This window comes from Procambarus clarkii, chromosome 32 (assembly GCF_040958095.1).
Source record: "Procambarus clarkii isolate CNS0578487 chromosome 32, FALCON_Pclarkii_2.0, whole genome shotgun sequence".
NCBI classification, from domain to species: domain Eukaryota; kingdom Metazoa; phylum Arthropoda; class Malacostraca; order Decapoda; family Cambaridae; genus Procambarus; species Procambarus clarkii.
Genome location: NC_091181.1, coordinates 2,658,009 through 2,672,477, shown reverse-complemented (window position 1 = coordinate 2,672,477; position 14,469 = coordinate 2,658,009).

The window sequence follows — 14,469 nt, the reverse complement described above, 5'->3', positions numbered from 1 at the left end:
AAAATGTAATAAGTTTTACGAAACGCGCCCGTGTCGCGTCAGACTAGAAATAAAAATGAATTTTGGAGAAGTGATTTTTGATTTACCTCCAACAGTGAAGCGTAATGTACGAAAGATTGAGAAAATTCGTGTTAGAATTATTAATCTTACTTTTTCGGTCATATTTAATAATATATATATTTATATATATATATATATATATATATATATATATATATATATATATATATATATATATATATATATATATATAGTATATTTTCGTAGCAGTCTTTCTTGTAAACATATGTTGTTGAATATGACCGAAAAAGTTAGATTAATAATTCTAACACGAATTTTTTTTATATTTCTTATGTTTTTCGTCACTGTCGGTGGTAATGAAAATAACAATTCTCCAAATTTAATTTTTTATTGATGGTCTGACGCTTAGAAACGTTTCGTAAGGGCTTCTTACATTCTCAAAGACTTCTTTTCACTTAACACTACACTAATGAACAACAATTTTATGATATACTTGATGCACTGTGTATGAAACATTTGACATATCTTCTCGCTTTTTATTGGTTTGGGTGAGGTAGGTATTGAGTGAGGTGGGTACATGAGAACGGAAGTAACTTCAGAGGGCCTATTGGCCCATACGATGCATTGAAGTTGGTACAATATAGTTGTGTGTTAATTGGCTGTTGATTGCTGGTTTTGACTTTTTGATGTGTAGTCCTCGCTGATGTCGATCCGCCTGCTATCGCTGTACCTACCGATGATTTCTGTGTTGTTTGTTAAGATCAGATCACTTGATGTTCCCAATTTTCTGATGGGAACATCAGATCATTTGGGAAGGGATCGGACGAAGGAGTGGGGAATGGTGGAGATGACGAGGGGACGGTTTAGTGGGGAATGGTTGGGAGGCAGAGAAGACAGGTGAGAGGGGAATGATAGGGAGGACTGGGGGGGGGGGACAGGAAAGGTTGTTGTAACGCACATGCGTTGCTGAGCCACAGCATCGTGTGGCCGGGTACTGATAGTGTGTATATATATATATATATATATATATATATATATATATATATATATATATATATATATATATATATATATATATATATATATATATATATATTGTTATGATCCCAGGTAGCCAAAAAACGAGTCTGCCCTTTGGGAATTATTCTACCAAGCCTGACCTGACTAGGAGGTCAGAAGTACAGACATGAAGATTCATATGTAAAAATAATTGGGTAAATTTTACACGGAGTTTAAGATTATGGGCAGTGAATATGAAAACGGATAAATGACTGGTTAGGAGATGTGGATAATTTGCCTGAGGCGTGAGGCTCGCTTCTGGAGGGCTTTGACCCTCACTTGAGGCCAAACATCGAAGGGGAAAGCCGCGCTCCGTTTGAGCTCCCGTCAGAAAGGAACCCCTAGTGATATATCTCCAAGAGAGGAGAAGTGTGCAGACGTGCCAGCTGTAGAATCGAGCTGGGAACGTTGTGGTCTCAAGTCCAAGACGGCGAGGAGTGTTTACTAAGCCGCCCAGAGACATTATCGTGGGCCGTGGGAGCGCCCTGATCAGCCTCAGAGGGAGGATCGCCCTCGACCAGACAATCTGTGGTAAGCACGATTTAAGCCAGTTCATAGTGATTGCTTGTAGTTGGTCGTGTGCCCAGCGACAGTAGCAATGTTTATTTATAAGTTAGAAATGTTTTGGTAAAGCAGGAAGCCTAAATGAGAGGACAGAGAAGAGAGAGACAACTGGAGGGACGAGCAGCGTGTCCTCTCCCATCGACCGCCTGAAGCCGACTGACGGAGCCCAGCTCCTGGTGGCAGAGGACCCTCCCAGAGTGAGTGAGGCCCGCCGGGCGAGGCGGAGCATGGACCCTCCCAAAATGGGGGAGTCCACTCTCACAGTATGTAGAGAGAAGATGGATGTAGGAGGCAAACATGTTGTGTGGTTATTTTTGTTTATGTGTTTAAGGGGAAACATTTTTATTGGAGTGTCGATGGGTTGCAGGTTTGTCTTTGGGGAAGAAGTTGCTGAGAACTTCGAAGCCAGCATAGAGGGAGTAGTTGATGCGACTCCAAGGTAGTGGATGAGAGGACCTCGAGCTGTGAGGAGTAGCAGTGAAGAGGAGTGTCACGAGCTTCTGTAGAGGTGGTGAAGCACCATAGTTGCTCGAGAGAACTTCATGGTGTAGCAGCCGGGAGAGCTGTGGAGGACTCTAGTAGAGGTAGTAAATCACAATAGTTACCCAAGGAAAACTTCATGGTGTAGCAGCCTGGAGGAGCTGGAGAGGATCCAGGTAGTTAAGCCCGGAAGAACCTAAAGATATCAGGGTAGTGAACTTCCAGATGTGGAAGGGAAGTTCTAAATGATCACTTGTAGGGAGTTGATAGAGTGTTTGTCTGTTTGTAGCGTGTAAGACGCAGTGAAAGGCGAGTGATAGTTTGCCATTTTTGTACCAAGGTGTTTGTACTGAAGTATAGAGTTACAGTCGTAGGCTGGATTACCTACAGTTGTATGTGTTCTAGGACTGATAGGGTGATCGATTGACCATTGTTGTGTATCAAGGAACACTTATACTGATATATATATATATGTTATTGCATTCATACTCTGATTTTCTTTGTACATGTTTATAGATATATATATCTTGATAAGCACTTGAATAAGCTGATAATTATAATAATAAATAATCTTGATAATTATCAAGAACCACTTGATAAACTGAGGATAGAGTTCTGATGTTGTTGGAGTGCAACCTGACTCAAATAGTATAGAGTGTAGGATTCATTATTATTATATGTGTGAATGTATTGTGTATGTGCTTTGTCCAGTAAATGTATTCAAATTTGCTGGTGTTTGCCCTTGTCCTAGTGAGGCTTCCCAGGAAATAGTAAAGGAGAGAGATAAAGAACCAAGAACCACTGCTGTGGACAGGGTAGAACAGAAAACTAGTAAGTCAAAGGGGATTGAGGAGTTCATATCACCTAAGGAGAGAGTGGGGAGTCACAGCGGCTTGAGTGGGTGTGTGCACTTGACAACGAGGCTAAGTATTGGAGCTGCATCTCCTAAACGTGTGACGTTGAGCCCCTCTCCAAGAGCCAGAAGCGCCCAGGGTGATCTCCTGGTAAAGTATAAACACTCCACCGAGTTGTGGGTTGGGTTGTCCAGAAAGAAGGATCAACAACGACAACACCACCAACCCACACTACAATAAATTGGGGGGCTGTGTCCGGGAGAGTGAACTGACACACCCACACCCTGTCCAAGAGTGGATTGGTACACCCCTTGTTGAAATAAATAAACTGTGTGACCGCAGGTGTATATTCTCTCTCTTGGGAAGACTCACAGGACAAGATGGATAAGGTACAAGCGTTTGTGGAGTCAGGCAAGCCTGAGGACTTGGAAGGTTGCACGAGGAATCAATTGAAACAAATAGCAGAAAAATGTGGCATTAGGTTGAAAGCATCTAAAGTAGCTGGGATGAAGGATAAGATCCTGAGGCAGTTAAGAGCCAAAAGTGAAGCGGCAGAGCAAGGAGCCCAAAAAGGAGCTGAAAGTGAAAAGGAGGATGATGGGCAGGATGAAGTGAGATCCCAGGGATCGAGTAGGAGCAGTAAGAGTAGCCGCAGTAGCAGGAGTAGCCGGAATAGGAGCTTGAAGAGATTCCAGTTAGAGCTCCAGATGCAGCATGAGGACAAGGAGAGACAATTCCAGCTGGAAAAGATGAAATTAGAACTCCAGATGAAAAATTAAGCCGAGAATGAAAAAGGAAAAAACCAGACTGGAAGTAGAAAAAGAGAAAACCAGAATAAAGGAACTGGAGTTGGAACAAGAAAAAGAAAAAGCCCAGGTCGAAAAAGAAAAAGAGAAAACAAAACAAATGCAGATAGAAGCGACCAGAACCTTGGCTGAGCAAAGGATTGAACATGGGTTGCCAGAGAGCACCACCCAGGTATCACACTCACCAGAGGTTAGGGTTAGGGAGAAGGACATTCCCTTATTTGTTCCCGAAGAGGCGGAGAGCTTTTTCGAGCATTTTGAGAAAGTAGCCAGTATCAAGGAGTGGCCACAGGAGGAATGGGCCCAGCTGGTCCAGTTAAGATTTACCAGTGCAGCCAGGGAGGCATACACCCAATTGTCACTGGAAGAGTGCCAGGATTATGCCACGGTAAAGAGCAGCATATTGCGCTCGTTTCAGTTAACCCCAGAGGCTTATAGGAAGCGCTTCAGAGAAATGATCAAAGTTGGAGCATGTACCTTTGCTGAGACAGCAAGGGATCTGGAAAGACGATTCCAGAAGTGGATTGAGGCTGCTGGAGTTGGATCTTACGCTGACCTGAAGCAACTGATGGTCATGGAGAAGTTCTTGGAAATAATGCATCCCGAAACAAAGTTCAAGATCCAAGAAGCAGGGGTAAAGGATGTGAAAGATGCCGCAGATAGGGCGGATACGATTACTGAAGCGTACAAGAGCTTGAGGGAGAACAGAGTGAGAAGCGAGGTGAGACGCAGCAATGGCAGATCCAATGAAGTCTGGGGAGGAAGAAATTATGAAAGACCCAGAAGAGTCTGGGGTGAGAAGAATTTTGATAAATGGGCAGATAACGTAAGTACCCTAAAACTCAGAAGAGTAGGTCGCGCACTTCGTCCGAAAGTGAGGATGTAGGAGCTAAACGAGAAACTAATCGTTATCCAGGAAATCAAGAGTCCAGTAAAGCCCCACAGGGTGCAGGTAGTGTGCCTGGCCCGAGGAACTCTCATTCGAGTGCACAAAGTCAGAGCTACTCTGGTACATATAGAAGAGACTTTTCCCAGATGAGATGTTACCAATGTAACGGATTGGGTCACGTGATGCGAGACTGTCGGCAGGGCAAAAGAGTTGTGACCCTGGCCATGTGTGACCTCCGAACTAAATATGCTAAGGTGTTCCAAGACAAACCACAGAAGGTGAACTTAGTGAACGAGAGGTATAGGCCGTTCATTAGTGAAGGTTGGATCAGTATAGGAGGCCAACCTGAAGTAAAAGTTGGTATCTTAAGAGATACCGGAGCTAATCAGAGCTTGATTACGAGAAGCCTGATTGGGAATGATCGACGGTTAGCTGGCAGCAGTAAGATGAAAGTATATGGGTTACTGTCTGAGAGTGACATGCCCGTATGCACTGTCCAGCTAAGGTCGGAATATGTGTCGGCAGAGGTGATGTTGGGAGTGTGCCCCGACATACCTATTCCAGGAGTCCAAGTAATCCTGGGGAATGACTTGTGCGGGACAAAGGTGTTGCCAAGAGTCATAGTGGAGACTGTGCCAGAGGAGAGCCCAGAAGGCCATGGCACGGGTGGGACACCTGAGAGTGTGAACCTGACTGACATCCGAGGGATGAGTCAGGAGACCGCCAAGCCATTGAGTACCCTGTCTCGGTAGTGATAAAGGCAGAGGTGGCCGACGAGGAAGACACTGGAGAAGATGAGACAGTGTCGATTCAACCGGTAGAAGATATCGACGTAGATATAGCGTGGCTGTTTGATGAAGGTCCAGCCCAGGAAAATGAAGTCTCGGTGAGGTCAAAAGTGAAGATGATCCAGCCAAAGAAGAATCATGTGAAGAGAGCGGACCTGAGTAGAGCCCAGCCTGCTGAAATTAAGAGTCGGAAGGCGAATACAACTGTGCTGAGTAGAAATGAGGATGTGGACATACTGAGGACGGGAGTAGAGCGTCAAGTTGTCCACGAGCACAGAGGCGCATGGATAGTGGAGTTAAGTTGTTTGAGATGTCAGGAGTTGACATATTTCACAGAAAACGGGGAGGAAAGATAGTGAAGAAAAGTGATAGCCGAGAAAATGAAAAGAGAAGAGACAGTATGTGTGGAGAGACACTTATGAGCACTCTAGGAGAGGTAAAGCGACATGTACGATCGAGTGCTGTTGGGTGTAGTACAGTGCTCGAAGAAACTTTTAGGGAACGAAGAAGAGTTGAAGGAGAAGAAAGGGAGTGGTATAGAGGTGAAAAGTGTGGGAAGAGGATGATGATACAAGCATGGAGGAATAGAAGAAAGCCGAGGACTCGATGGAAGTCAAACAGGAGGAGGTCTTGGATATATGAGGAGACGAAAGTGAGGATCGTCGGTGAAGACGAGGGAGTGAAGTATGATGACAGGAGACGAAAGTATAATGGCAATAGATGGAAGTGTGAAGACGACAGAGGAGGTACAGACAGTAGATGTCTGACTCTGGACGTGAAGAGAAGAAGACGAGGAAATGGAGGGTGGAAACAATAAGTAGAGTGGACCGATGGAGTGCAGGCGTCCAAGGAGGACAGCCTAGCCAAGAGGTGCCAGAGAAGTCAAATCGTTTGTGAGAAGATCATGTTTCTAGTGAGTTGTGAGTCAGATATTGCAAATTATGATTGGATATTACCGGAAGTTCTGTGAAAATTTCTCCACCGTAGCCGCTCCTATGATGAGTTTGCTATCAAAGAGCAATAAGTGGGAGTGGAATGGAACAGCACAAGAAGCGTTTGAAAAGACCAGAAGACTGTTGACCGAGGCGCCTGTACTAGTGTCGCCAGATTTTAGAGCGCCGTTTACGTTATTTATAAATGCCAATGATATAGGGGCTGGAGCTGTACTGACACAACAGAATGATGGAATTTACCGCCCCGTGTCCATCTTCTCGAAGAAGTTCGTTAAGCCCCAGAGGTCGTACAGTACAGTCGAGAAAGAGACTTTGGCCCTGGTGATGGCAATGAAACATTTTGAAGTGTATGTGAGTGTGGGAGGACACACAATGACGGTGTATACAGACCATAATCCCCTAGTTTTCCTGAGGAAAATGAAGCATGCAAACCAGAGGTTAACCAGATGGATTTTATTGCTCCAAGAGTATGACCTGGTGATAACGCACATAAGTGGGCGAGACAATGTAGTAGCTGATGCGTTATCTCGAGCATAGCTACTAGAATAATTTTCAAAAACAAGGGGGAGGGAGTGTTATGACCCCAGGTAGCCAAAAAACGAGTCTCCCCTTTGAGAATTATTCTATCAAGCCTGACCTGACTAGGAGGTCGGAAGTACAGACATGAAGATTCATATGTAAAAATAATTGGGTAAATTTTAAACGGAGTTTAAGATTATGGGCAGTGAATAAGAAAACAAATAAATGACTGGTTAGGAGATGTGGATAATTTGCTGGAGGTGTGAGGCTCGCTTCTGTAGAGCTTTGACCCTCACTTGAGGCCAAACATCGCAGGGGAAAGCCGCGCTCCATTTGAGCTCCCGTCAGAAAGGAACCCCTAGTGATATATCTCCAAGAGCGGAGAAGTGTGCAAACGTGCCAGCTGTAGAATCGAGCTGGGAACGTTGTTTTCTCAAGTCCTGGACGGCGAGGAGTGTTTATTAAGCCGCCCAGAGACATTATCGTGGGCCGTGGGAGCGCCCTGACCAGCCTCAGTCAGAGGGAGGATCGCCCTCGACCAGACAATCTGTGGTAAGCACGATTTAAGCCAGTTCATAGTGATTGCTTGTAGTTGGTCGTGTGCCCAGCGACAGTAGCAATGTTTATTTATAAGTTAGAAATGTTTTGGTAAAGCAGGAAGCCTAAATGAGAGGACAGAGATGAGAGAGACAGCTGGAGGGACGAGCAGCGTGTCCTCTCCCATCAACCGCCTGAAGCCAACTGACGGAGCCCAGCTCCTGGTGGCGGAGGACCCTCCCAGAGTGAGTGAGGCCCGCCAGGCGAGGCGGAGCATGGACCCGCCCAAAACGGGGGAGTCCACTCTCACAGTATGTAGAGAAAAGATGGATGTAGGAGGCAAACATGTTGTGTGGTTATTTTTATGTGTTTAAGGGGAAACATTTTTATTGAGTGTCGATGGGTTGCAGGTTTGTCTTTGGGGAAGAAGTTGCTGAGAACTTCGAAGCCAGCATAGAGGGAGTAGTTGATGCGACTCCAAGGTAGTGGATGAGAGGACCTCGAGCTGTGAGGAGTAGCAGTGAAGAAGAGTGTCACGAGCTTCTGTAGAGGTGGTGAAGCACCATAGTTGCTCGAGAGAACTTCATGGTGTAGCAGCCGGGAGAGCTGTGGAGGACTCTAGTAGAGGTAGTAAATCACCATAGTTACCCAAGGAAAACTTCATGGTGTAGCAGCCTGGAGGAGCTGCAGAGGATCCAGGTAGTTAAGCCCGGAAGAACCTGAAGATATCAGGGTAGTGAACTTCCAGATGTGGAAGGGAAGTTCTAAATGATTACTTGTAGGGAGTTGATAGAGTGTTTGTCTGTGTTTGTCTGTTTGTAGCGTGTAAGACGCAGTGAAAGGCGAGTGATAGTTTGCCATTTTTGTACCAAGGTGTTTGTACTGAAGTATAGAGTTACAGTCGTAGGCTGGATTACCTACAGTTGTATGTGTTCTAGGACTGATAGGGTGATCGATTGACCATTGTTGTGTATCAAGGAACACTTATACTGATATATATATGTTATTGCATTCATACGCTGATTTTCCGTGTACATGTTTATAGATATATATGTTCTCTTGCTGATAGTGCAACATTGTATTATAGGACTTGACCTACTTGAGGAGGTTGGTAATATTAGGTGGTGAATCAGGAGATAGGATACCACTTGATAAGCTGAGGATAGAGTTCTGATGTTGTTGGAGTGCAACCTGACTGAAATAATAGAGAGTGTAGGATTCATTATTATTATATGTGTGAATGTATTGTGTACGTGCTTTGTCCAGTAAATGTATTCAAATTTGCTGGTGTTTGCCCTTGTCCTAGTGAGGCTTCCCAGGAAATAGTAAAGGAGAGAGAGAAAGAACCAAGAACCACTGCTGTGGACAGGGTAGAACAGAAAACTAGTAAGTCAAAGGGGATTGAGGAGATCATATCACCTAAGGAGAGAGTGGGGAGTCACAGCGGCTCGAGTGGGTGTGTGCACTTGACAACGAGGCTAAGTATTGGAGCTGCATCTCCTAAACGTGTGATGTTGAACCCCTCTCCAAGAGCCAGAAGCGCCCAGGGTGATCTCCTGGTAAAGTATAAACACTCCACCGAGTTGTGGGTTGGGTTGTCCAGAAAGAAGGATCAACAACGACACCACCACCAACCCACACTACAATAATTATATATATATATATGTATATATATATATATATATATATATATATATATATATATATATATATATATATATATATATATATAATACATATATATATATATATATATATATATATATATATATATATATATATATATATATATATATATATATATATGGAAATATTCATTAGTTCAAAATCGCAAATCTCCGAATGTTCTTCGCCGATTGCTTTGAAATTTTCACACAATGTTCCATTTGCATCCGAGCTGGTTTTTATATGCATACTATATTGATGTCACGTCTGTGAATGAAAAAAAAAATGTTTTTTTTTTTTTAAAAACTGTGTTTTTCATGTGAGAGAACTCTTCATAACCTCTTTACCGATTGCTTTGAAATTTTAACACGACGTTGCATTCGAATAGTCGCGTGTTTTTATATTCCTACTATATACAGGCCTCACCTGTGACAGGAAAAAACATGCTTTTTTTTAAAAAAACAGCGCCATCTGTTGGTTGTAAGTGCAACACTCGCTGTAATCTCGCAAAGTTCTTCACCAATTGCTTTGAAATTCTGACACAACGTTCAATTCGAATGTGCGCGTGTTTTTATATACCTACTATGTAAATGCCACACCTGTGACAGGTAAAACCATATTTTTTTTTAAAAAACAGCGCAATCTGTTGCATGTAATAACAACACACACGCTATACTAAATATGTTATGAATTCCATTTCAATGTTTCAATTGCATTGATAAATTTAATTTTCATAGACTTCAATTTATTTAAATTTTCACTGAATTATTTTGTGTGACATTGTGTTGGAATTGAGCTGTGTTGTTTACCATACTGTTCATTTCGTAAGTATAAGTATAGATGCCTCATCTGTGACAGGTAAAATTTTTTTTTTAAGAAACAGCGCCATCTGTTGCGCATTAGAGCCACATACGGTATACTAAATATGGTATGATTCCATTTCAGTGTTTTCGATTGCATTGACAAATTAAATTTTCATACATTTTGATTTATTTTAATTTTGATTTAATTATTTTTTATGAAATTGCGTTGGAATTTCGTGAGTATAAGTATAATAAGTATAATCATTTCATGAGTATAAGTATAGATGTCACACCTGTGACAGGTAAAAACATGATTTAAACAAAAAAAGTGCGTCATCTGTTGCACGTACGAGCAACTTACACTATACTAAATATGTTTTGATTCCATTTCAGTGTTTCCGATTTCATTGATAAATTGAATTATCATAGATTTCGATTTATTTTCATTATGACATTGCATTGGAATTGAGCTTTGTTGTTTACCATACCGTTCATTTTGTGTGTATAGTTTTTTTTTTCATTTTTTCATTTCGTTTTTTAATTGTTTTTCTTATATTTCAGTGACGGAAACATCAGATCATTTGGGAATGCATCAAACGAGGGAGTGGAGAATGGTGGGGAGGACGAGGGGACGGGAGTAGGGGATGGTGGTGACGAGGAGACAGGGGGAATGGAAATTGGCGGGGGAGGAGAAGGGGACAAGGAAGTGGGAGATGGTAGGGAGGACGAGGGGAAGGGGGAGGGGGAATGGTAGGGAGGACAAGGGGACGGAGAAGTAGGAGATGGTAGGGAGGACGAGGGGAAGGGGGAGGGGGGGAATGGTAGGGAGGACGAGGGGAAGGGGGAGGGGGGGAATGGTAGGGAGGACGAGGGGAAGGGGGAGGGGGGGAATGGTAGGGAGGACGAGGGGAAGGGGGAGGGGGAATGGTAGGGAGGACATGGGGAGGGAGAAGTAGGAGATGGTGGGGAGGATGAGGGGACGGTGGAATGGTGAATGGTTTGGAGGACGAGGGGACAGTGTAGTTTGGGATGGAGGGGAGGACAAAGGGACTGGGGAGGGGGCAAATGGTGGGGGAAGGACGAGAAAACGGGGGAGTGAGGAATGGTTGGGAGGATGAGGGTAGGGAAAATGGTTGGGGAGGACTGGAAGGCAGGGGGGAAGGTTGCTGTGGCTCTGGCATAACAGGCGTACCTGTTATGCCAGTATCTGTAAGGCTTCTGTGCTGGCAAGGGTTCGAGTCTCCTGGTGGGAAAGTGTTCTAAAGTGGCATAACTTCACTTGCGTGTTTAGGCAAGATGTACATCAAGCATAGACACAGAGTTCTCCCATATTAACAGGGACTTGATGGAAAACGTGCGTGACCCCTCACTAGCTCTAGTTGCCCTTGGGAGGTGGTGATCTTTGGGGGGTTTAAATACCCCGAAATTACCATCTCTTTGAAGGGTCTGAGCGTCGTGCAGTGGGTTAAAGGCGTACCTGTTATGCCAGTTGTTGTAAGGCTTCTGTGCTGGCAAGGGTTCGAGACTCCTGGTGGGAAAGTGTTCTAAAGTTGTAGAACTTCACTTGTGTGTTTGTGTGTTTAGGCAAGTTGTGCTTCATATGTATATATATATATATATATATATATATATATATATATATATATATATATATATATATATATATATATATATATATATTAAGATGAATAGGAAAACCAGGGATATACTGAACATCTTGTATCAGAATCTTTACTTTAAAAAACATAACGTTTCGAATACTTCTCGTATTCATCATCAGATCTAAAAGAAAAAACAGAAATCACAATCAAATAACTGGTAAACAAAGAACTCATACTGAATATAATTGCCTCTCAAAGAAAGGAAAATGCTTAAAAAACAAAACACTTAAGCGCACTTAAAGTGATCAATACAAATAAAACTTATTAACTGTCACATATATTAAAACTAATTTAAAATCCATTAAACTACAAGATGAAATTTATAACTACTAAAACAAACCATTCTATTAACTTACGTGAAGTGATCAGAAGTGAAACTTGATACCTAACACATAGATACTAAACACTATAACAAATATTTATATAATGACTACAAATCTACAAAAAATGTATGTAAAATACAAGCAGAATAAACGACAATTATACTTTGTACTTTATAATTTTCCTTTCTTTGAGAGGCAATTATATTCAGTATGAGTTCTTTGTTTACCAGCTATTTGATTGTGATTTCTGTTTTTTCTTTTAGATCTGATGATGAATACGAGAAGTATTCGAAACGTTATGCTTTTTAAAGTAAAGATTCTGATACAAGATGTTCAGTATATCCCTGGTTTTCCTATTCATCTTAAAATTAAGATTCCCGAAGGGAACATCGATCATAAATATTTTATATATATATATATATATATATATATATATATATATATATATATATATATATATATATATATATATATATATATATATATATATATACATATATATATATAAATGCATATACATAAGTGTTTGTGTCACCCCTCTGTTCCCCCCTCCCCGACCCATACCTTCAAGTGTGTACCGTCACCCAACCCACATGTCGAGAGGTGCCGGTCTGCCCCCTTCTGCCCCACCCAACCGCGACCACCACCTCCCTGTATCCACCCCCACACTACGTCCAGCGCCCACCCAGCATCTGGCCCAGCCCTCCCAGCGCCCACCCGGCGCCCACCCGGCGCCCACCCCGTGCCCACCCGGCGCCCACCCGGCGCCCACCCGGCGCCCACCCCGCGCCCACCCGGCGCCCACCCGGCGCCCACCCGGCGCCCGCCCAGCACCCACCCAGCGCGCCCAGCGTCCGCCCAGCGTCCACCCAGCGCTCGCCCAGGGTCCGCCCAGGGTCCGTCCAGCATCCACCCAGCGCCCGAGGATGTCTCAGGTCACGAATCACAGCCAGGCTTCTCTCAGCCAAGAGGAGCCATCAACCAGCATCAGGTACGGCACATGCCAAGTGTGTGACAAGGTGGGGCGTCTCAAGACCAACGAGGGTGTGCGCAAACATTCCCACAACGGAACGGATTGTCTGGGTATGTGGCGCCCTCCCAAAGAGAGTATCAATCAAGGCCCCACACTAGCAGTCAGGGAAAACACCTCGAACAGCTTCATTTCGACTGAGAATCTACTAGAAGCCATATCAAAGCGACATCGGTTGGAACCTTGCAGCACATCCCCAAAGCTGCTCGCTCCCAAGCGGCAGCTAAACTATCCAGCCTCTTGAAAAAGGTTAATGACTCTCCCGGAACCATCCAAGCATGGCATAATCTTCTCTTGTTTGAAAACATATACCTAGCTGTCCCTGCAAGGAGAGACAAATCATTAGCTTCCTCAGTCATTATGGCTATAAATCGTTTTCCTAGAGAGGACAACCAGGCACCCCTCCCCACCCGTGCCAAAAACACCCACGGCAGGAAAGGTATCAACAGCAGAACCGAGGCATCCAAAATCAGAGCAACAATCAGCAGGAAAATAGAAGAAGGCAACACAATAGGGGAGATCAGAGTCATCACCAGCGAGGACACAGTTGCCACCAGAGACGCTGATACAGCACAATCCCTTAGAGAAAAACACCCACACAGAGCTCCACGTGATGACAGTGTTCCTCTGTCATCACGAGCAGAACCCCTGTGTGTGCTCGAATCCATGGTGCATAAAGCAGCTTTATCCTTCCCACCAGGATCAGCAGGCGGGTTCACAGGTCTAAGACCCAATCACATCAAACAAATGCTCAACCCTGCACTGGGAGACATTGCACAGGGCCTCCTGGTGGAATTAACTAGATTCGCCAACATATGTCTAGCTGGCAACATACCAGAGACCATACGGCCTCTCTCTTTTTTGGTGCTTCACTCTGTGCCCTGAGGAAAAAAGATGGAGGAATCAGACCGATAGCTGTGGGCAATTTACTCCGGCGCCTCGTCGCTAAGGCTGCTGCTAGAGCAGTTAGTCAGGCAGCAGCAGACATGCTAAAGTCAAAACAACTTGGGTTTGGCCTTCCCCAAGGGTGTGAGGCAGCGGCTCATGCAGCTAGAGCCTACATTGCCAACATTACGGATGAAAAAGCCCTGATAAAACTGGACTTCAAAAATGCTTTCAATCTGGTTAGAAGGGATGCAGTACTCAGTGCGGTTCATCGGCTTTTTCCTTCCCTCTACCCGTTTGTAAACTCACGTTACAGCAAGAATCTCTCTTTGCTTTTCGGGGAACATGAAATTGAGTCACAAGAAGGTGTCCAACAGGGTGTCTCGCTTGCTCCTTTTCTTTTCTGCCTCGTCATCAAGGAAGTCACCCATAACCTGTCCTGTGAGCTCAACATTTGGTTTTTGGATGATGGTACTCTAGCCGGCGCCCCAGCCTCACTCTTGGACGACATAAGAATAATTCAGGAGCAAGGAGCAAGTCTAGGCCTTACTCTGAACTCTTCCAAGTGCGAAATAACCTCCACCAACCAGAACATAATAGAGCAAATAAAGGTTGTTTTGCCTGATATTCAC